The following is a 24,960-nucleotide window of genomic DNA, read 5'->3' on the forward strand; positions in this document are numbered from 1 at the left end:
ATATTTTCAAACAAATTTACATTATTTTATATGTATTTTGTATATCTATTTCAATACAAATTTACCTTATTGTATGTGCATTTTGTATATTTATTTTAATACAAGTTCAAATATTTTATGTGTATTTTGGTATCAATAATTTTATAAAAAATGTGTTATTTTATAGGTATTTTGCATCTTAATTTTCATTTTATATGTACTTTGTATATATATTTTTATACGCTTTTACATTATTTAATATTTATTTTGAATATATATTTTTATACAGATTCATGGTATTTCATGTGTATTTGTATATATATTTTCATATAAATTTACATTATTATATGTGTATTTTGTACATATATTTTATTACAAATCTACCTTATTTTATGTTTATTTTGTATGTGTATTTAGTATATTTATATTTATCCAAATACACATTCTTTTATTGGTATTTTGTTTATTTATTTTAATTCGAAATTACATTATTTTATGTGTATTTTGTATACATTTTTTTATACGTATTTACTTAATTTTATGTGTATTTTGTATATATATTTTTATAGAAATCTACGTTTTTTTATTTGTATTCGTATATATATTTTGAAACAAATTTACATTGTTTTATGTTGTATTTTTGCATATCTCTTTCAATACAAATTTACCTTATTGTATGTGCATTTTGTATATTTATTTCAATACAAATTTAAATATATTATGTGTATTTTGGTATATATATTTTTATAAGAAATACGCTATTTTATGGGAATTTTGCATCTTTATTTTCATACAAATTTACATGATTTTATTAATATTCGGTGTATTTATTTTGATACGATTTTACATTATTCTATTTGTTTTTTGTATATACTTTTTTTATACATATTTACATTTTTTAATGTGTATCTTGCATATTTACATTTTTTAATGTGTATCTTGCATATATATTTTATACAAATTTACGTTATTTTAAGTGTATTTGTTTATATACTTTCATTCAAATTTACATTATTTGATGTGTATTTTGTATATGTATTTCCATACAAATTTACCTAATTTTATGTGTATTTTGTATATTTATTTTCAAACAAATTTAAATTATTTTTGTGTATTTTTGTATATAGTTTTATACAAATTTAGGTTATTTTATGTACGCATTTACATTATTTAGTGTGTGTTTTGTATATATATTTTTATGCTAATTTACTTTATTTTATGTGCATTTTTGTGCATATATTTTTATAGAAATTTGCGTTATTTGTATATGTTTTCTCATACAAATTTACATCATTTTATTGCTATTTTGTTTATTTATTTTGATACGAATTACATGATTATATGTGTATTTTGTACATATTTTTTATACGTATTTACATTACTTAATGTGTATTTTGTTTATATATTTTTAAACAAATCTACGTTATTATATGTATTTGTATAAATATTTTGATACAGATTTACATTATTTTATGTATTTTGTATGTACATTTCAATTCAAATTTAGCTTGTTTTAGCTGTATTTTGTATATATATTTTCATACAAATTTAATAACTTCTGTGTATTTTTGTATATAGTTTTATACAAATTTAAGATATTTTATGTGTATTTTGTATATTTATATTTATACAAATACACTTTCTTTTACTAGTATTTTGTTTATTTATTTTGATACGATTTTTATGTGTATTTTGTATTCATTTTTTTATACGTATTTACTTCATTTTATGTCTATTTTGTATATATTTTTATAGAAATCAACGTTATTTTATGTGTATTCGTATATATATTTTGAAACAAATTTACATTGTATTTTGCATATCTATTTCAATACAAATTTACCTTACAGAGTGTGCATTTTTTATATTTATTTTAATACAAATTTTAATATTTTATGTGTATTTTGGTATATATATTTTTATAAAAAATGCGTTATTTTATGGCTATTTTCCATCTTTATTTTCATACAAATTTACATTATTTTATTAATATTCTGTGTATTTATTTTGATACGATTTTACATTATTCTATTTGTGTTTTGAATATATTTTTTTATACATATTTACATTATTTAATTAGTATTTTGTATATATATTTGATACAAATTTACGTTATTTTAAGTGTATATGTTTATATATTTTCATTCAAACTTCCATTATTTTATGTGTATTTTGTATATGTATTTCAATACAAATTTACCTAATTTTATGTGTATTTTGTATATTTATTTTCATACAAATTTAAATTATTTTTGTGTATTTTTGTATATAGTTTTATACAAACTTAGGTTATTTTATGAGTATTTTGTATATCTATTTTCATACAAATACACATTCTTTTATTGATATTTTGTTTATTTATTTTGACGAGAATTTAAATTATTTAATGTGTATTTTGTATATATATTTTTATACGTATTTACTTCATTTCATGTGTATTTTGTATATATATTTCTATAGAAATCTACGTTATATTATGTGTATTCGTATATAGATTTTTAAACAAATTTACACTTTTATGTGTATTTTGCATATTTTTTCAATACAAATTTACCTTATTGTATATGCATTTTGTATATTAATTTTAATACAAATTTAATTATTCTATGTGTATTTTTGTATATGTATTTTTATAAAAATATGCTTTATTTTATGGGTATTTTGCATCTTTATTTTCATACAAATTTACGTTATTTTATTGATATTCTGCTCATTCATTTTGATACGATTTGACATTATTTTATGTGTATTTGTTTATATATTTTGACACAAATTTACAATATTTTATGGGTATTTTGTATATATATTTCAAAAGAAATTTACCTAGTTTTATGTGTATTTTGAATATTTATTTTCATACAAACTCAAATTATTTTTATGTATTTTTGTATATATTTCAATACAAATTTTAGTTATGTTATGTGTATTTTGTAAATCTATTTTCATTCAAATATATATTATTTTATTGGTATTTTGTTGATTTATATTGATACGAATTTACATTATTTTATATGTACTTTTTATATATATTTTTATACGCATTTACATTATCTAATATTTATTTTGAATATATAATTTTATACAAATTCATGGTATTTTATCAGTATTTGTATATATATTTTCATATAAATTTACAAAAAAACACAAAAATAATTTAAATTTGTATGAAAATAAATATACAAAATACACATAAAATTAGGTAAATTTGTATTGAAATACATATTCAAAATACACTTAAAATAATGTAAATTTGAATGAAATTATATAAACAAATACACTTAAAATGACGTTAATTTGTATAAAATATATATAAAAAATACACATTAAATAATGAAAATATGTATAAAAAAATATATACAAAACACAAATACTATAATATAAAATCGTTTCAAAATATATACACAGAATATTAATAAAATAATGTACATTTGTATGAAAACTAAGATGCAAAATACCTATAAAATAACGCATTTTTTATAAAATTATATATACCAAAATACACATAAAATATTTGAATATGTATTAAAATAAATATACAAAATGCACATACAATAAGGTAAATTTGTATTGAAATAGATATGCGAAAAACATATAAAACAATGTAAATTTGTTTCAAAATATATATACGAATACACATAAAATAACGTAGATTTCTATAAATATATATATACAAAATACAAATAAAATCAAGTAAATACGAATCAAAAATGTATACAAAATACACATAAAATAATGTAAATTCGTATAAATATAAATAAACAAAATACCAATAAGAGAATGTGTATTTGTATAAATATAAATATACAAAATGCACGTAAAATAACGTAAATTTGTATAAAACTATATACAAAATACAGAAGTAATAAAATTAGTATGAAAATAGATATACAAAATACACACAAAATAAGCTAAATTTTAATTGAAATATATATACAAAATACATAAAATAAAGTAAATTCCGTTTCAAATATTTTTAACAAATACACATATAATAACGTAAATTTGTAAAAAAAATTATATAACAAAAATACACATTAGGTAATTTAATTCCGTTTAAAAAATTATTTCAAAAATACACCAATAATCAAGTCATTCGTATCAAAATAAATAAACAAAAACTAATTAAATAATGTAAATTTGTGAGAAAACATATACAAAATACACATAAAATAACGTTTTAAGTTTCTATAAAAATATGTACAAAAATGCACATAGAATTAGTTTGCATAAAAAAATATATACAAAACACACATTAGATAATGTAAATGTATACAAAATACCTATGAAATAATCTAAATTCGTATCGAGTTAAATTAAGAAAATAACAATAAAATAATGTAATTTTGGATGAAAATATATATAGAAAACACACATAAAATAACCTAAATACAAATACAAATATACACATTAAATAATTTAAAATTGAATGAAATAAATATACAAAATAAACATAAAATAAGATAAATTCGTAATAAAATATATGTAAGAATAGACATAAAATAATATAAATTTGTATGAAAATATATATACAAATACACATAAAATAACATGAATTTGTATAAAATGTTTCAAAATATATACGAATACACACAATAAAATAACGTAAATTTTTATGAAAATGTATATATAAAATACACATAAAATAGTTTAAATACGTAGAAAAATATATATACAAAATACACATAAAATAATGTAAATTCGTAAAAAATTAAATACACAAAATTCCAATAAAAGAATGTATATTTGTAGGAAAATATATATACAAAAAACAAATAAAATAACTAAAATTTGTATAAAAATATATACAAATATACACAAAAATAATTTAAATTTGTTTGAAAATAGATATGCAAAATACACATAAAGTTAGGCAAATTTGTATTGAAATACATATACAAAACTCACATAAAATAATGTAAATTTGTATGAAAATATATAAACAAATACATATAAAATCACGTAAATTTGGATAAAATATATATATACAAAATATACATTAAATATTTTAAATATGTATAAAATATATTATATTATATATATTTTTATTGATATTTGCGTTATTTATGTGTATTTTGTATATGTTTTCTCATAGAAATTTACATTATTTTATTGGTATTTTGTCTATTTATTTTGATACGAATTACATGATTATTTGTGTATTTTTTACATTTTTTATACGTATTTACATTATTTAATGTGTATTTTGTTTATATATTTTTATACAAATTTACGTTATTATATGTGTATTTGTATAGGTATTTTGATACAAATTTACATTATTTTATGTATTTTGTATATATATTTCAATTCAAATTTAGCTTATTTTATGTGTATTTTGTATATCTATTTATTTTAATACAAAATCAAATATTTTAAGTTTTTTCGTATTTATATTTTTATAAAAAATGCGTTATTTTATGGGTATTTTCCATCTTAATTTTCATACATATTTACATTATTTTATTAATATTTTCTGTATTTATTTTGATACGATTTTACATTTTTTTATTTGTGTTTTGTATATATTTTTTTATACATATTTACATTATTTAATGTTTTTTTTTATATATATTTGATACAAATTTACGTTATTTTAAGTCTATATGTTTATATATTTTCATTCAAATTTACATTATTTTATGTGTATTTTGTATATGTATTTCAATACAAATTTACCTATTTTTATATGTTTTTTGTATATTTATTTTCATACAAGTTTAAATTATTTTTGTGTATTTTGTGTATATCTATTTTCATACAAATACACATTCTTTTCATGATATTTTGTTTATTTATTTTGACACGAATTAACATTATTTAATGTGTATTTTGTATATATATTTTTATACGTATTTAAATTATTTCAAGTGTATTTTCTATATATATTTCTATAGAAATCTGCGTTATTTTATGTGTATTCGTATATATATTTTGAAACAAATTTACATTATTTTATGTGTATTTTGCAAATTTTTTAATACAAAATTACCTTATTGTATGTGCATTTTGTATATTAATTTTAATAGAAATTTGATTAATCTATGTGTGTTTTTGTATATGTATTTTTATAAAAATATGCTTTATTTTATGGGTATTTTGCATCTTTATTTTCATACAAATTTACATTATTTTATTGATATTCTGTGTATTTATTTTGATATGATTTTACATTATTCTATGTGTATTTTGTATATATATTTTATATAAAATGTATTTGTTTTCATTTCATACAAATCTACATTATTTTATGTGTTTTTTTTACATGTATTTAAATACAAATTTAACTAGTTATATGTGTATTTTGTATATCTATTTTGTATGTATATTTTCATAGAAATTTACTCTATTTTATGAATATTCGTATATATATTTTGATACAAATTTACATTATTGATGTGTATTTTGCATATCTATTTCAATACAAATTTACTTTATTGTACGTGCATTTTGTATATTTATTTTAATACAAACTTAACTATTTTATATGTATTTTTGTATATATATTTTTATGCAAATATGCGTTATTATATGGATATTTTGCATCTTTATTTTCATACAAATTTACATTATTTTATTGATATTCTCTTTATTTATTTTGATACGATTTAACATTATTCTATGTGTATTTTGTATATTTTTTTTTATACATATTTACATTATTTAATGTTCATTTTGTATATATATTTTATCCAAATTTACATTATTTTATGTGTATTTGTTTATATATTTTCATACAAATTTACATTATCTTATGTGTTTTTTGTATATATATTTTTCTACGTATTTAAATTATTTTATGTGTATTTTGTATATACATTTTCATAAAAAAATTACGTTATTTTATTGTGTGTATAAGTATATATTTTGATACAAATTTTATTCAAATTCATGTTATTTAATGTGTATTTGTATATATATTTTCATACAAATTTATATTATTTTATGTGTATTTTTTCATATATTTCATTACAAATTTACCTTATTTTATGTTTATTTTGTATATTTATTTCATTCAATTTTAAATTATTTCATGTGTATACTTGTATTTGTATTTAGGTTATTTTATGTGTATTTTGTATATATATTTTCATCCAAAATTACATTATTTTCTTGATATTTTCTTAATTTAATTCGATACTAATTTAGATTATTTCATAGGTATTTTGTATACATATCTTTATACTCATTTACATTATCTAAAGTGTGTTTTGTATATATATATTTTTATGCAAATTTATTTTATGTTCATTTTTGTACATATATTTTTATATAAATTTGCGTTATTTTATGTATATAGTTTTATATAAATTTACGTTATTTTATGTGCATTTTGTATATTTATATTTATACAAATACACATTCTTTTATTGGTATATTGTTTATTTACATTTATACGAATTTACATTATTTTATGTGTATTTTGTATACATTTTTTATACGTATTTACTTAATATTATATGTATTTTGTATATGTATTTTTATAGAAATCTACGTTATTTTATGTGTATTCGTATATATATTTTGAAACAAATTTACATTATTTTATATGTATTTTGCATATCTATTTCAATACAAATTTACCTTATTGTATGTGCATTTTGTATATTTATTTTAATACAAATTCAAATATTTTATGTGTATTTTGGTATCAATATTTTTATAAAAAATGCGTTATTTTATAGGTATTTTGCATCTTAATTTTCATACAAATTTACATTATTTTATTAATATTCTGTGTATATATTTTGATACGATTTTACATTATTCTATTTGTGTTTTGTATATATTTTTTTATACATATTTACATTATTTAATGTGTATTTTGATTATATATTTCATACAATTTTACGTTATTATATTTGTATTTGTTTATATATTTTCTTTCAAATTTACATTATTTTGTATGTATTTTGTATATGTATTTCAATATAAATTAACCTAATTTTATGTGTATTTTGTATATTTCTTTTCATACAAATTTAAATTATTTTTGTGTATTTTTGTATATAGTTTTATACAAATTTAGGTTATTTTATGTACGCATTTACATTATTTAATGTGTGTTTTGTATATATATTTTTATCCAAAGTTACTTTATTTTACGTTCATTTTTGGACATATATTTTTATGGAAATTAGCGTTATTTTATATGTATTTGTATATGTTTTCTCATACAAATTTACATTATTTTATTGATATTTTGTTTATTTAGTTTGATACGAATTACATGATTATATGTGTATTTTGTACATATTTTTATACGTATTTACATTACTTAATGTGTATTTTGTTTATATATTTTAAACAAATTTACGTTATTATATGTATTTTTATAAATATTTTGATACAAATTTACATTATTTTATGTATTTTCTATATACATTTCAATTCAAATTTAGCTTATTTTATCTGTATTTTGTATATCTATTTTCATACGAATTTAATAACTTCTGTGTATTTTTGTATATAGTTTTATACAAATTTACGTTATTTTATGTGTATTTTGTATATTTATATTTATACAAATACACATTCTTTTATTGGTATTTTGTTTATTTATTTTGATACGAATTTACATTATTTTATGTGTATTTTGTATACATTTTCTTATACGTATTTACTTCATTTTATGTGTATTTTGTATATATATTTTTATACAAATCTACGTTATTTTATGTGTATTCGTATATATATTTTGAAACAAATTTACATTGTTTTATATGTATTTTGCATATCTATTTCAATACAGATTTACCTTATTGTATGTGTATTTTGTATATTTATTTTAATACAAATACACATTCTTTTATTGATATTTTAATTATTTATTTTGACACGAATTTACATTATTTAATGTGTATTTTGTATATATATTTTTATACGTATTTACAACATTTCATGTGTATTTTGTATATATTTCTCTAGAAATCTACGTTATTTTATGTGTATTCGTATATATATTTTGAAACAAATCTACATTATTTTATGTGTATTTTGTATATATATTTCATTATAAATTTGCCTTATTTTAAGTTTATTTTTATATCTATTTTCATTCAAATTCAAATCATTTTATGTGTATATATTTATTTGTATATACGTTATTTTATGTGTATTTTCTATATATATTTTCATTCAAAATTACATTATTTTATCGGTATTTTCTTCATTTATTTCGATAAGAATTTAGATTATTTCATGTGTATTTTCTATACATATACATATAGAGTAAATTTCTATGAAAATATATATTCAAAATACATATAAAATTATGTAAATAAGTATAAAAATATATATATCAAATACACCTAAGAAAATGAAAATTCGTATCAAAATAAATAAATAAAATTCCGATAAAAGAACGTAAATTCGAATTAAAATAAATAAACAAAATACTAATAAAAGAATGTGTATTTGGATAAATATAAATATACAAAATACACATACAAAATAAACATAAAATAAGGTAGATTTGTAATAAAATATATGTACAAAATACACATAAAATAATGAAAATTTATATGAAAATATATATACAAATACACATAAAATACCATGAATTTGTATAAAAATATATTAAAAATAAAAATTAAATAATGAAAAAGCGTATAAAATATATATACAAAGTACATATAAAATAATGTAAATTCCTATCAATATAAATCAACAAAAAAAACATAAAATAATATATATTTGAATGAAAATAAATTTACAAAATACACATAACATAACTAAAATTTGTATTAAAATATATACAAAATACATAGAAATAATTTGAGTTTGTATGAAAAAAGATATACAAAATACACATAAAACAAATAAATTTCTTTTGAAATGTATATACAAAATACCCATAAAATATTGTAAATTTGTGTCAAAATATATAAACAAATACACATAAAATAACGTAAATTTGTATGAAAAATATATACAAAATACACATAGAATAATGTCAATTCCTATCAAAATGAATGAGCAGAATATCAATAAAATAATGTAAATTTGTATGAAAATAAAGATGCAAAATACCCAAAAAATAAAGAATATGTTTATAAAAATACAGATACAAAAATACACATCGAATAATTAAATTTGTATTAAAATTAATATACAAAATGCGTATATAATAAGGTAAATTTGTATTGAAAAAATATGCAACATACACGTTTACTCATACAAATTTATATTATTTTATTGGTATTTTGTTTATTTATTTTGATACGAATTACATGATTATATGTGTATTTTGTACATATTTTTTTATACGTATTTACATTATTTAATGTGTATTTTGTTTATATATTTTCATACAAATTTACGTTATTATATGTGTATTTGTATAAATATTTTGATACAAATTTACTTTATTTCGTGTGTATTTTGTATATATTTTCATACAAATTTAATTACTTCTGTGTATTTTTGTATATAGTTTTATATAAATTTACGTTATTTTATGTGTATTTTGTATATTTATATTCATACAAATACACATTCTTTTATTGGTATTTTGTTTATTTATTTTGATACGAATTTACATTATTTTATGATATATATTTTATCCAAATTTACATTATTTTATGTGTATTTGTTTATATATTTTCATACATATTTACACTATTTTATGTGTTTTTTGTATATATATTTTTCTACGTATTTAAATTATTTTATGTGTATTTTGTATATACATTTTCATAAAAAAATTACGTTATTTTATTGTGTGTATAAGTATATATTTTGATACAAATTTTATACAAATTCATGTTATTTAATGTGTATTTGTATATATATTTTCATACAAATTTATATTATTTTATGTGTATTTTTTCATATATTTCATTACAAATTTACCTTATTTTATGTTTATTTTGTATATTTATTTCATTCAATTTTAATTATTTTATGTGTATATTTGTATTTATATTTAGGTTATTTTATGTGTATTTTGTATATATATTTTCATCCAAAATTACATTATTTTATTGGTATTTCTTAATTTAATTCGATACGAATTTAGATTATTTCATAGGTATTTTGTATACATATTTTTATACTCATTTACATTATCTAATGTGTGTTTTGTATATATATTTTTATGCAAATTTATTTAATGTTCATTTTTGTACATATATTTTTATAGAAATTTGCGTTATTTTATGTATATAGTTTTATATAAATTTACGTTATTTTATGTGCATTTTGTATATTTATATTTATACAAATACACATTCTTTTATTGGTATATTGTTTATTTACATTTATACGAATTTACATTATTTTATGTGTATTTTGTATACATTTTTTTATACGTATTTACTTATTTTTATGTGTATTTTGTATATGTATTTTTATAGAAATCTACGTTATTTTATGTGTATTCGTATATATATTTTGAAACAAATTTACATTATTTTATATGTATTTTGCATATCTATTTCAATACAAATTTAATACAAATACAAATTTTATATGCAAAATACATATAAAACAATGTAAATTTGTTTCAAAATATATATACGAATACACATATAATAACGTAGATTTTTATAAAAATATATATACAAAATACACATAAAATGAAGTAAATACGTATAAAAAAATGTATACAAAATACACATAAAATAATGTAAATTCGTATCAAAATAAATAAATAAAATAGCAATAAAAGAATGTGTATTTGTATAAATATAAATATACAAAATACACATAAAATAATGTAAATTTGAATTGAAATATATATACAAATACACATAAATTAAATTTGTATCAAAATATTTATAAAAATACACAGAAGTAATTAAATTTGTATGAAAATATATACAAAATACACATTAAATAATGTAAATACGTATAAAAAAAATATGTACAAAATACACATATAATCATGTAATTCGTATCAAAATAAATAAACAAAATACCAATAAAATAATATAAATTTGTATGAGTAAACGTGTATGTTGCATATTTTTTCAATACAAATTTACCTTATTATATACGCATTTTGTATATTAATTTTAATATATGTGTATTTGAATATATATTTTGATACAAATTTACATTATTTTATGTATTTTCTATATTTATTTCAATTCAAATTTAGCTTATTTTATGTGTCTTTTGTTTATCTATTTTCATACAAATTTTTTATTTTTATTTTTGTATATAGTTTTATACAATTTTACGTTATTTTGTGTATTTTGTATATTTATATTTATACAAGTAAACATTCTTTTATTGGCATTTAGTTTATTTATTTTGATACGAATTTACATTATTTTATGTGTATTTTGTATACATTTTCTTATACGTATTTACTTCATTTTATGTGTATTTTGTATATATATTTTTATAGAAATCTACGTTATTTTATGTGTATTCGTATATATATTTTGAAACAAATTTACATTGTTTTATGTGTATTTTGCATATCTATTTCAATACAAATTTACCTTATTGTATGTGCATTTTGTATATTTATTGTAATACAAATTTAAATATTTTATGTGTATTTTGGTATATATATTTTCATAAAAAATGCGTTGTTTTATGGGTATTTTGCATCTTTATTTTCATACAAATTTACATTATTTTATTAATATTCTGTGTATTTATTTTGATACTATTTTACATTATTCTATTTGTGTTTTGTATATATTTTTTTATACATATTTACATTATTTAATGTGTATTTTCTATATATATTTCATACAAATTTACGTTATTTTAAGTGTATTTGTTTATATATTTTCATTCAAATTTACATTATTTTATGTGTATTTTGTATATGTATTTCAATAGAAATTTAACTAGTTTTATGTGTATTTTGTATATATATTTTTATACAAATTTAAATTATTTTTGTGTATTTTTTTAATAGTTTTATACAAATTTACAATATTTTATGTGTATTTTGTATATCTATTTTCATACAAATACACATTCTTTTATTGATATTTTGTTTATTTATTTTGATGCGAATTTACATTATTTAATGTGTATTTTGTATATATATTTTTATACGTATTTATGTCATTTCATGTGTATTTTGTATATATATTTCTAAAGAAATATACGTTATTCTATGTGTATTCGTATATATATTTTGAAACAAATATACATTGTTTTATGAGTATTTTGCGTATTTTTTCAATACAAATTTACCTTATTGTATGTGCATTTTGTATATTAATTTTAATACAAATTTCATTATTCTATGTGTATTTTTGTATATGTATTTAAAAAAAATTGTGCTTTATTTTATGGGTATTTTGCATCCTTATTTTCATACAAATTTACAACATTTTATTGATATTCTATGTATTTATTTTGATACGATTTTACATTATTCTATGTATATTTTGTATATATATTTTATACAAATGTACGTCATTTTATGTGTATTTGTTTTCATTTAATACAAATTTACATTATTTTATGTGTATTTTGTACATATATTTAAATACAAATTTAACTAATTATATGTGTATTTTGTATATTTATTTTCATACAAATTTAAATTTTTTTTGTTATTTTGTATATATTTTATTCAAATTTTCGTAATTTTATGTGTATTTTGTATATTTATTTTCCTACAAATACATTCTTTTATCAATTTTGTTTATTTATTTTGATACAATTTTCATTTTTTAGGTGTATTTGATATATATATTTTATACATATTTACATAATTTTATATGTATTTTGAATATATATTTTCATAGAAATTTACTCTATAAAATATATACAAAAACACAAAAATATTTTAAATTTGTATAAAAAAAATGTATACAAAATACACATAAAATAATGTAAATTCGAATTAAAATAAATAAACAAAATACCAATAAAAGAATGTGTATTTGGATAAATACAAATATACAAAATACACATACAAAATAAACATAAAATCAGGTAGATTTGTAAAAAAATATATATACAAAATACACATAAAATAATGTAAATTTATATGAAAATATATATACAAATACACATAAAATACCATGAATTTGTATAAAAATACATATTCAAAATAAATATTAAATAATGTAAAAGCGTATAAAAATATATATACAAAGTACATATAAAATAATGTAAATTCGTATCAATATAAATCAACAAAACACCAATAAAATAATATATATTTGAATGAAAATAAATTTACAAAATACACATAACATAACTAAAATTTGTATCAAAATATATACAAAAATACATAGAAATAATTTGAGTTTGTATGAAAATAGATATACAAAATACACATATAATTAGTTAAATTTGTATTTAAATACATGTACAAAATACACATAAAATAATGTAAATTTGTATGAAATGAAAACAAATTCACATAAAATAACGTACATTTGTATAAAATAGATATACAAAATATACATAGAATAATGTAAAATCGTATCAGAATAAAAACACAGAATATCAATAAAATAATGTAATTTTGTATGAAAATAAAGGTGCAAAATACCCATAAAATAAAGCATATTTTTTTTAAAAATACATATACAAGAATACACATAGAATAATTAAATTTGTATTAAAATTAATATACAAAATGCACGTACAATAAGGGAAATTTGTATTGAAAAAATATACAAAATGCACATAAAACAATGTATATTTGTTTCAAAATATATATACGAATACACATAAAATAACGTATATTTCTATAGAAATATATATAAAAAATACACATGAAATGACGGAAATACGTACAAAAAAATATATACACAATACACATTAAATAATATAAATTCGCATCAAAATAAATAAACAAAATATCAATAAAAGAATGTGTATTTGTATGAAAATAGATATACAAAATACACATAAAATATTGTAAATTTGTATAAAACTCTATTAAAAAAATACAAAAAATAATTTAAATTTGTATAAAAATATATATAAAAAATACACATAAAACTAGTTGAATTTCTATTGAAATACATATACAAAATACACATAAAATAATGTAAATTTGAATGAAAATATATAAACAAATACACTTAAAATAACGTAAATTTGTATGAAATATATATAGAAAATACACATTAAATAATGTACATATGTATAAAAAAATAAATACAAAACACAAATAGAATAATGTAAAATAGTATCAAAATAAATACACAGAATATTAATAAAATAATGTAAATTTGTATGAAAATAAAGACGCAAAATACCCATAAAACAACGCATTTTTTATGAAAATATATGTACCAAAATACACATAAAATATTTAAATTTGTATTACAATAAATATACAAAATGCACATACAATAAGGTAAATTTGTATTGAAATAGATATGCAAAATACACATAAAACAATGTAAATTTGTTTCAAAATATATATACGAATACACATAAAATAACGTAGATTTCTATAAAAATATGTATACAAAATACACATAAAATGAAGTAAATACGTATAAGAAAATGTATACAAAATACACATAAAATAATGTAAACTCGTATCAAAATAAATAAACTAAATGCCAATAAAAGAATGTTTACTTGTATAAATATAAATACAAAATACACATAAAATAACGTAAAATTGTATAAAACTATATACAAAAATAAACAAAAATAATTAAATTTGTTTGAAAATAGATATACAAAACAAACATAAAATAAGCTAAATTTGAATTGAAATAAATATAGAAAATACATAAAATAATGTAAATTTGTATCAAAATATATATTCAAATACACATATATTAAAATTAATATACAAAATGCGTATATAATTAGGTAAATTTGTATTGAAAAAATATGCAACATACACGTTTACTCATACAAATTTATATTATTTTATTGGTATTTTGTGTATTTATTTTGATACGAATTACATGATAATATGTGTATTTTTACATATTTTTTTATACGTATTTACATTATTTAATGTGAATTTTGTTTATATATTTTCATACAAATTTACGTTATTATATGTGTATTTGTATAAATATTTTGATACAAATTTACTTTATTTCATGTATTTTGTATATATATTTCAATTCAAATTTAGCTTATTTTGTGTGTATTTTGTATATATTTTCATACAAATTTAATTACTTCTGTGTATTTTTGTATATAGTTTTATATAAATTTACGTTATTTTATGTGTATTTTGTATATTTATATTTATACAAATACATTCTTTTATTGCTATTTTGTTTATTTATTTTGATACGAATTTACATTATTTTATGTGTATTTTGTATACATTTTTTTATACGTATTTACTTCATTTTGTGTATTTTGTATATATATTTTTATAGAAATCTACGTTATTATATGTGTATTCGTATATATATTTTTAAACAAACTTACATTGTTTTATATGTATTTTGCATATCTATTTCAATACAAATTTACCTTATTGTATGTGTTTTTGTATATTTATTTTAATACAAATTTAATTTTGATGTGTATTTTGGTATATATATTTTATAAATAAAAATTGCGTTATTTTATGGGTATTTTGCTTCTTTATTTTCATACAAATTTACATTATTTTATTAATATTCTGTGTATTTATTTTGATGCGATTTTACATTATTCTATTTGTGTTTTGTACATATTTTTTTATACAAATTTACGTTATTTTAAGTGTATTTGTTTATGTATTTTCATTCAAATTTACATTATTTTATGTGTATTTTGTGTATGTATTTCAATACAAATTTACCTAATTTTATGTGTATTTTGTAAATTTATTTTCATACAAATTTAAAATATTTTTGTGTATTTTTGTATATAATTTGATACAAATTTAGGTTATTTTATGTGTATTTTGTATATCTATTTTCATACAAATACACATTCTTTTATTGATATTTTGTTTATTTATTTTGACGCGAATTTTATGTGAATTTGTTATCATTTCATACAAATTTACATTATTTTATGTGTTTTTTGTACATGTATTTAAATACAAATTTAACTAATTATATGTGTATTTTGTATATCTATTTTCATACAAATTGAAATTTATTTTTTTGTTTTTTTGTATATATTTTTATTCAAATTTTCGTAATCTTATAAAAATATATATACCAAAATACACATAAAATATTTAAATTTGCATTGAAATAAATATACAAAATGCACATACAATAAGGTAAATTTGTATTGAAAGAGATATGCAAGAATACGTATAAAAGAATGTAAATGTGTTTCAAAATATATATACGAATACAAATAAAAAAACGTAGATTTCTATAAAAATATATATACAAAATACACATAAAATTAAGTAAATACGTATAAAAAAATTTAAACAAAATACACATAAAATAATGTAAATTCGAGTTAAAATAAATAAACAAAATACCAATAAAAGAATGTGTATTTGGATAAATATAAATATACAAAATACACATACAAAATAAACATAAAATAAGGTAGATTTGTAAAAAAATATATGTACAAAATACACATAAAATAATGTAAATTTATATAAAAATATATATACAAATACACATAAAATACCATGAATTTGTATAAAAATATATATTAAAAATAAATATTAAATAATGTAAAAGCGTATAAAAATATATATACGAATACAGATACAAAAATACACATCGAATAATTAAATTTGTATTAAAATTAATATACAAAATGCGTATATAATAAGGTAAATTTGTATTGAAAAAATATGCAACATACACGTTTACTCATACAAATTTATATTATTTTATTGGTATTTTGTTTATTTATTTTGATACGAATTACATGATTATATGTGTATTTTGCACATATTTTTATACGTATTTACATAATTTAATGTGTATTTTGTTTATATATTTTCATACAAATTTACGTTATTATATGTGTATTTGTATAAATATTTTGATACAAATTTACTTTATTTCATGTATTTTGTATATGTATTTCAATTCAAATTTAGCTTATTTTGTGTGTATTTTGTATATATTTTCATACAAATTTAATTACGTCTGTGTATTTTTGTATATAGTTTTATATAAATTTACGTTATTTTATGTGTATTTTGTATATTTATATTTATACAAATACACATTCTTTTATTGGTATTTTGTTTATTTATTTTGATACGAATTTACATTATTTTATGTGTATTTTGTATACATTTTTTATACGTATTTACTTCATTTTATGTGTATTTTGTATATATATTTTTATAGAAATCTACGTTATTTTATGTGTATTCGTATATATATTTTGAAACAAATTTACATTGTTTTATATGTATTTTGCATATCTATTTCAATACAAATTTACCTTATTGTATGTTTTTTTTGTATATTTATTTTAATACAAATTTAATTTTTTGATGTGTATTTTGGTATATATATTTTTATATAAAAAAAATGCGTTATTTTATGGGTATTTTGCTTCTTTATTTTCATACAAATTTACTTTATTTTATTAATATTCTGTGTATTTATTTTGATACGATTTTACATTATTCTATTTGTGTTTTGTACATATTTTTTTTATACAAATTTACGTTATTTTAAGTGTTGTTGTTTATGTATTTTCATTCAAATTTACATTATTTTATGTGTATTTTGTGTATGTATTTCAATACAAATTTACCTAATTTTATGTGTATTTTGTATATTTATTTTCATACAAATTTAAAATATTTTTGTGTATTTTTGTATATAGTTTGATACAAATTTAGGTTATTTTATGTGTATTTTGTATATCTATTTTCATACAAATACACATTCTTTTATTGATATTTTGTTTATTTATTTTGACGCGATTTTTATGTGAATTTGTTATCATTTCATACAAATTTACATTATTTTATGTGTATTTTGTACATGTATTTAAATACAAATTTAACTAATTATATGTGTATTTTGTATATCTATTTTCATAAAAATTGAAAAAATTTTGTTTTGTTTTTTTGTATATATTTTTATTCAAATTTTCGTAATCTTATAAAAATATATATACCAAAATACACATAAAATATTTAAATTTGCATTGAAATAAATATACAAAATGCACATACAATAAGATAAATTTGTATTGAAAGAGATATGCAAAAATACATATAAAAGAATGTAAATTTGTTTCAAAATATATATACGAATACAAATAAAAAAACGTAGATTTCTATAAAAATATATATACAAAATACACATAAAATTAAGTAAATACGTATAAAAAAATGTATACAAAATACACATAAAATAATGTAAATTCGAGTTAAAATAAATAAACAAAATACCAATAAAATAATGTGTATTTGGATAAATATAAATATACAAAATACACATACAAAATAAACATAAAATAAGGTAGATTTGTAAAAAAATATATGTACAAACTACACATAAAATAATGTAAATTTATATAAAAATATATATACAAATACACATAAAATACCATGAATTTGTATAAAAATATATATTTAAAATAAATATTAAATAATGTAAAAGCGTATAAAAATATATATACAAATACAGATACAAAAATACACATCGAATAATCAAATTTGTATTAAAATTAATATACAAAATGCGTATATCATTAGGTAAATTTGTATTGAAAAAATATGCAACATACACGTTTACTCATACAAATTTATATTATTTTATTGGTATTTTGTTTATTTATTTTGATACGAATTACATGATTATATGTGTATTTTGTACATATTTTTTATACGTATTTACATTATTTAATGTGAATTTATTTATATATTTTCATACAAATTTACGTTATTATATGTGTATCTGTATAAATATTTTGATACAAATTTACTTTATTTCATGTATTTTGTATATATTTCAATTCAAATTTAGCTTATTTCGTGTGTATTTTGTATATATTTTCATACAAATTTAATTACTTCTGTGTATTTTTGTATATAGTTTTATATAAATTTACGTTATTTTATGTGTATTTTGTATATTTATATTCATACAAATACACGTTCTTTTATTGGTATTTTGTTTATTTATTTTCATACGAATCAACATTATTTTATGTGTATTTTATATACATTTTTTTATACGTATGTACTTCATTTTATGAGTATTTTGTATATATATTTTATAGAAATCAACGTTATTTTATGTGTATCCGTATATATGTTTTGAAACAAATTAACATTGTTTTATACGTATTTTGCATATCTATTTCAATTCAAATTTACGTTAGTGTATGTGCATTTTGTATATTTATTTTAATACAAATTTAAATATTTGAGATGTATTTTGATATATATATTTTATAAATAAAAAATGCGTTATTTTATGGGTATTTTGCTTCTTTATTTTCATACAAATTTACATTATTTTATTAATATTCTGTGTATTTATTTTGATACGATTTTACATTATTCTATTTGTGTTTTGTACATATTTTTTTATACAAATTTACGTTATTTTAAGTGTATTTGTTTATGTATTTTCATTCAAATTTACATTATTTTATGTGTATTTTGTGTATGTATTTCAATACAAATTTACCTAATTTTATGTGTATTTTGTATATTTATTTTCATACAAATTTAAAATATTTTTGTGTATTTTTGTATATAGTTTGATACAAATTTAGGTTATTTTATGTGTATTTTGTATATCTATTTTCATACAAATACACATTCTTTTATTGATATTTTGTTTATTTATTTTGACGCGAATTTACATTATTTAATGTGTATTTTGTATATATATTTTTATACGTATTTACATCATTTCATGTGTATTTTGTATAGTTTTAAACAAATTTATATTATTTAATGTGGATTTTGTATATATATATTTATACAAATACACTTTCTTTTATCGGTAATTTGTTTATTTATTTTGATACTAATTTACATTATTTTATGTGTATTTTGTATACATTTTTTATACGTATCTACTTAATTTTATGTGTATTTTGTATATATATTTTTATAGAAATCTACCTTATTTCATGTGTATTCGTATATATATTTTGAAACAAATTGACATTGTTTATATGTATTTTGCATATCTATTTTTGTGTATTCTGTATTTATTTTTGTTATACATAGAATAATGTAAAATCGTATCAAAATAGGTACACAGAATATCAATAAAAAAATTTAAATTTGTATGAAAATAAAGATGCAAAATACCCATAAGATAAAGCATTTTTTTTTTTAATACATATACAAAAATACACATAGAATAATTAAATTTGTATTAAAATTAATATACAAAATGCACACATACAAAAAGGTAAATTTGTATTGAATAAAAACGCAAAATACAAATAAAACAGTGTAAATTTGTTTCAAAATATATATACGAATACACATAAAATAACTTAGATTTCTATAGAAATATATATACAAAATACACATGAAATTGTTTAAATACGTATAAAAATATATATATAAAATACATATTAAGTAATGTAAATTCGTGACAAAATAAATAAACAAAATATCATGAAAAGAATGTGTATTTGTATGAAAATAAATAAAGATAATAAATTTGTATGTAATATATATGCAAGATACACATTAAATAATGTAAATATGTATAAAAAAATATATATACAAAAAACAAATAGAATAATGTAAAATCGTATCAAAATAAATACACCGAATATTAATAAAATAATGTAAATTTGTATGAAAATAAAGATGCAAAATTCCCATCAAATAGCGCATTTCTTATAAAAATATATATACAAAAATACACATAAAATATTTAAATTTGTATTGAAATAAATATACAAAATGCACATACAATAAGGTAAACTTCTGTTGAAAGAGATATGCAAAAATACATATAAAAAATTGTAAATTTGTTTCAAAATATATATACGAATACACATAAAATAACGTAGATTTCTAAAAAAATATATATACAAAATTCACATAAAATTAGGTAAATACGTATAAAAAAATGTAAACAAAATAAACATAAAATAAAATAAATTCGAAACAAAATAAATAAACAAAATACCAATAAAAGAATGTGTATTTGTTCTGTGTATTTTTGTATATAGTTTTATACAAATTTACGATATTTTATGTGTATTTTGTATATTTATATTTATACAAATACACATTCTTTTACTGGTATTTTGTTTATTTATTTTGATACGATTTTTATGTGTATTTTGTATTCATTTTTTTATACGTATTTACTTCATTTTATGTGTATTTTGTATATATTTTTATAGAAATCAACGTTATTTTATGTGTATTCGTATATATATTTTGAAACAAATTTACATTGTTTTATATGTATTTTGCATATCTATTTATATACAAATTTACCTTACAGTATGTGCATTTTTTATATTTATTTTAATACAAATTTTAATATTTTATGTGTATTTTGGTATATATATTTTTATAAAAAATGCGTTATTTTATGGCTATTTTGCATCTTTATTTTCATACAAATTTACATTATTTAATTAATATTCTGTGTATTTATTTTGATACGATTTTACATTATTCTATTTGTGTTTTGTATATATTTTTTTATACATATTTACATTATTTAATTAGTATTTTGTATATATATTTGATACAAATTTACGTTATTTTAAGTGTATATGTTTATATATTTTCATTCAAATTTCCATTATTTTATGTGTATTTTGTATATGTATTTCAATACAAATTTACCTAATTTTATGTGTATTTTGTATATTTATTTTCATACATATTTAAATTATTTTTGTGTATTTTTGTATATAGTTTTATACAAACTTAGGTTATTTTATGAGTATTTTGTATATCTATTTTCATACATATACACATTCTTTTATTTTGTATATATATATTTTTATACGTATTTACATCATTTCATGTGTATTTTGTATATATATTTCTATAGAAATCTACGTTATTTTATGTGTATTCGTATATAGATTTTTAAACAAATTTACGCTTTAATGTGCATTTTCTATATTTTTTCAATACAAATTTACCTTATTGTACGTGCATTTTGTATATTAATTTTAATACAAATTTAATTATTCTATGTGTATTTTTGTATATATATTTTTAAATAAATATGCTTTATTTTATGGGTATTTTGCATCTTTATTTTCATACAAAATTACATTATTTTATTGATATTCTGTGTATTTATTTTGATACGATTTTACATTATTCTATATGTATTTTGTATATATTTTTCATTTAATTTAGCTTATTTTATGTGTATTTTGTATATCTATTTATTTTAATACAAAATCAAATATTTTATGTTTTTTCGTATATATATTTTTATAAAAAACGCGTTATTTTATATGTATTTTGCATCTTAATTTTCATACAAATATACATTATTTGATTAATATTTTCTGTAATTATTTTCATACGATTTTACATTATTTTATTTGTGTTTTGTATATATTATTTTATACATATTTACATTATTTAATGTGTTTTTTGTATATATATTTGATACAAATTTACGTTATTTTAAGTCTATATGTTTATATATTTTCATTCAAATTTACATTATTTTATGTGTATTTTGTATATGTATTTCAATACAAATTTACCTAAATTTATATGTTTTTTGTATATTTATTTTCATACAAGTTTAAATTATTTTTTTGTATTTTTGTTTATAGTTTTATACAAATTTAGGTTATTTTATGTGTATTTTGTATATCTATTTTAATACAAATACACATTCTTTTCATGATATTTTGTTTATTTATTTTGACACGAATTAACATTATTTAATGTGTATTTTGTATATATTTTTATACGTATTTACATTATTTCAAGTGTATTTTGTATATATATTTCTATAGAAATCTGCGTTATTTTATGTGTATTCGTATATATATTTTGAAACAAATTTACATTGTTTTATGTGTATTTTGCATATTTTTTCAATACAAATTTACCTTATTGTATGTGTATTTTGTATATAAATTTTAATACAAATTTGATTAATCTATGTGTATTTTTGTATATGTATTTTTATAAAAATATGCTTTATTTTATGGGTATTTTGCATCTTTATTTTCATACAAATTTACATTATTTTATTGATATTCTGTGTATTTATTTTAATATGATTTTACATTATTCTTTGTGTATTTTGTATATATATTTTATATAAAATGTATTTGTTTTCATTTCATACAAATCTACATTATTTTATGTATTTTTTGTACATGTATACACATAAAATATTTAAATTTGTATTGAAATAAATATACAAAATGCACATACAATAAGGTAAACTTCTATTGAAAGAGATATGCAAAAATACATATAAAACAATGTAAATTTGTTTCAAAATATATATACGAATACACATAAAATAACGTAGATTTCTATAAAAATATATATACAAAATACACATAAAATTAAGTAAATACGTATAAAAAAAATGTAAACAAAATACACATAAAATAATGTAAACTCGAAAGAAAATAAATAAACAAAATACCAATAAAAGAATGTGTATTTGTATAAATATAAATGTACAAAATACACATACAAAATAAACATAAAATAAGGTAAATTTGTAATGAAATATATGTACAAAATACACATAAAATAATGTAAATTTATATGAAAATATATATACAAATACACATAAAATACCTTGAATTTGTATAAACTTATATAATCAAAATAAATATTAAATAATTTAAATGCGTATAAAAATATACATACAAAGTACATATAAAATAATGTAAATTCGTATCAATATAAATCAACAAAATACCAATAAAATAATATATATTTGAATGAAAATAGATTTACAAAATACACATAACATAACTAAAATTTGTATTGAAATATATACAAAAATACATAAAAATAATTTGAGTTTGAATGAAAATAGATATTCAAAATACATATAAAACTAGGTAAATTTCTTTTGAAATATATATACAAAATACCCATAAAATATTGTAAATTTGTGTCAAAATATATAAACAAATACACATAAAATAACTTAAAATAACGTAAATATGTATCAAATATATATACAAAAA

The sequence above is a fragment of the Eriocheir sinensis genome, unplaced genomic scaffold (assembly GCF_024679095.1).
Source record: "Eriocheir sinensis breed Jianghai 21 unplaced genomic scaffold, ASM2467909v1 Scaffold213, whole genome shotgun sequence".
Classification (NCBI taxonomy): domain Eukaryota; kingdom Metazoa; phylum Arthropoda; class Malacostraca; order Decapoda; family Varunidae; genus Eriocheir; species Eriocheir sinensis.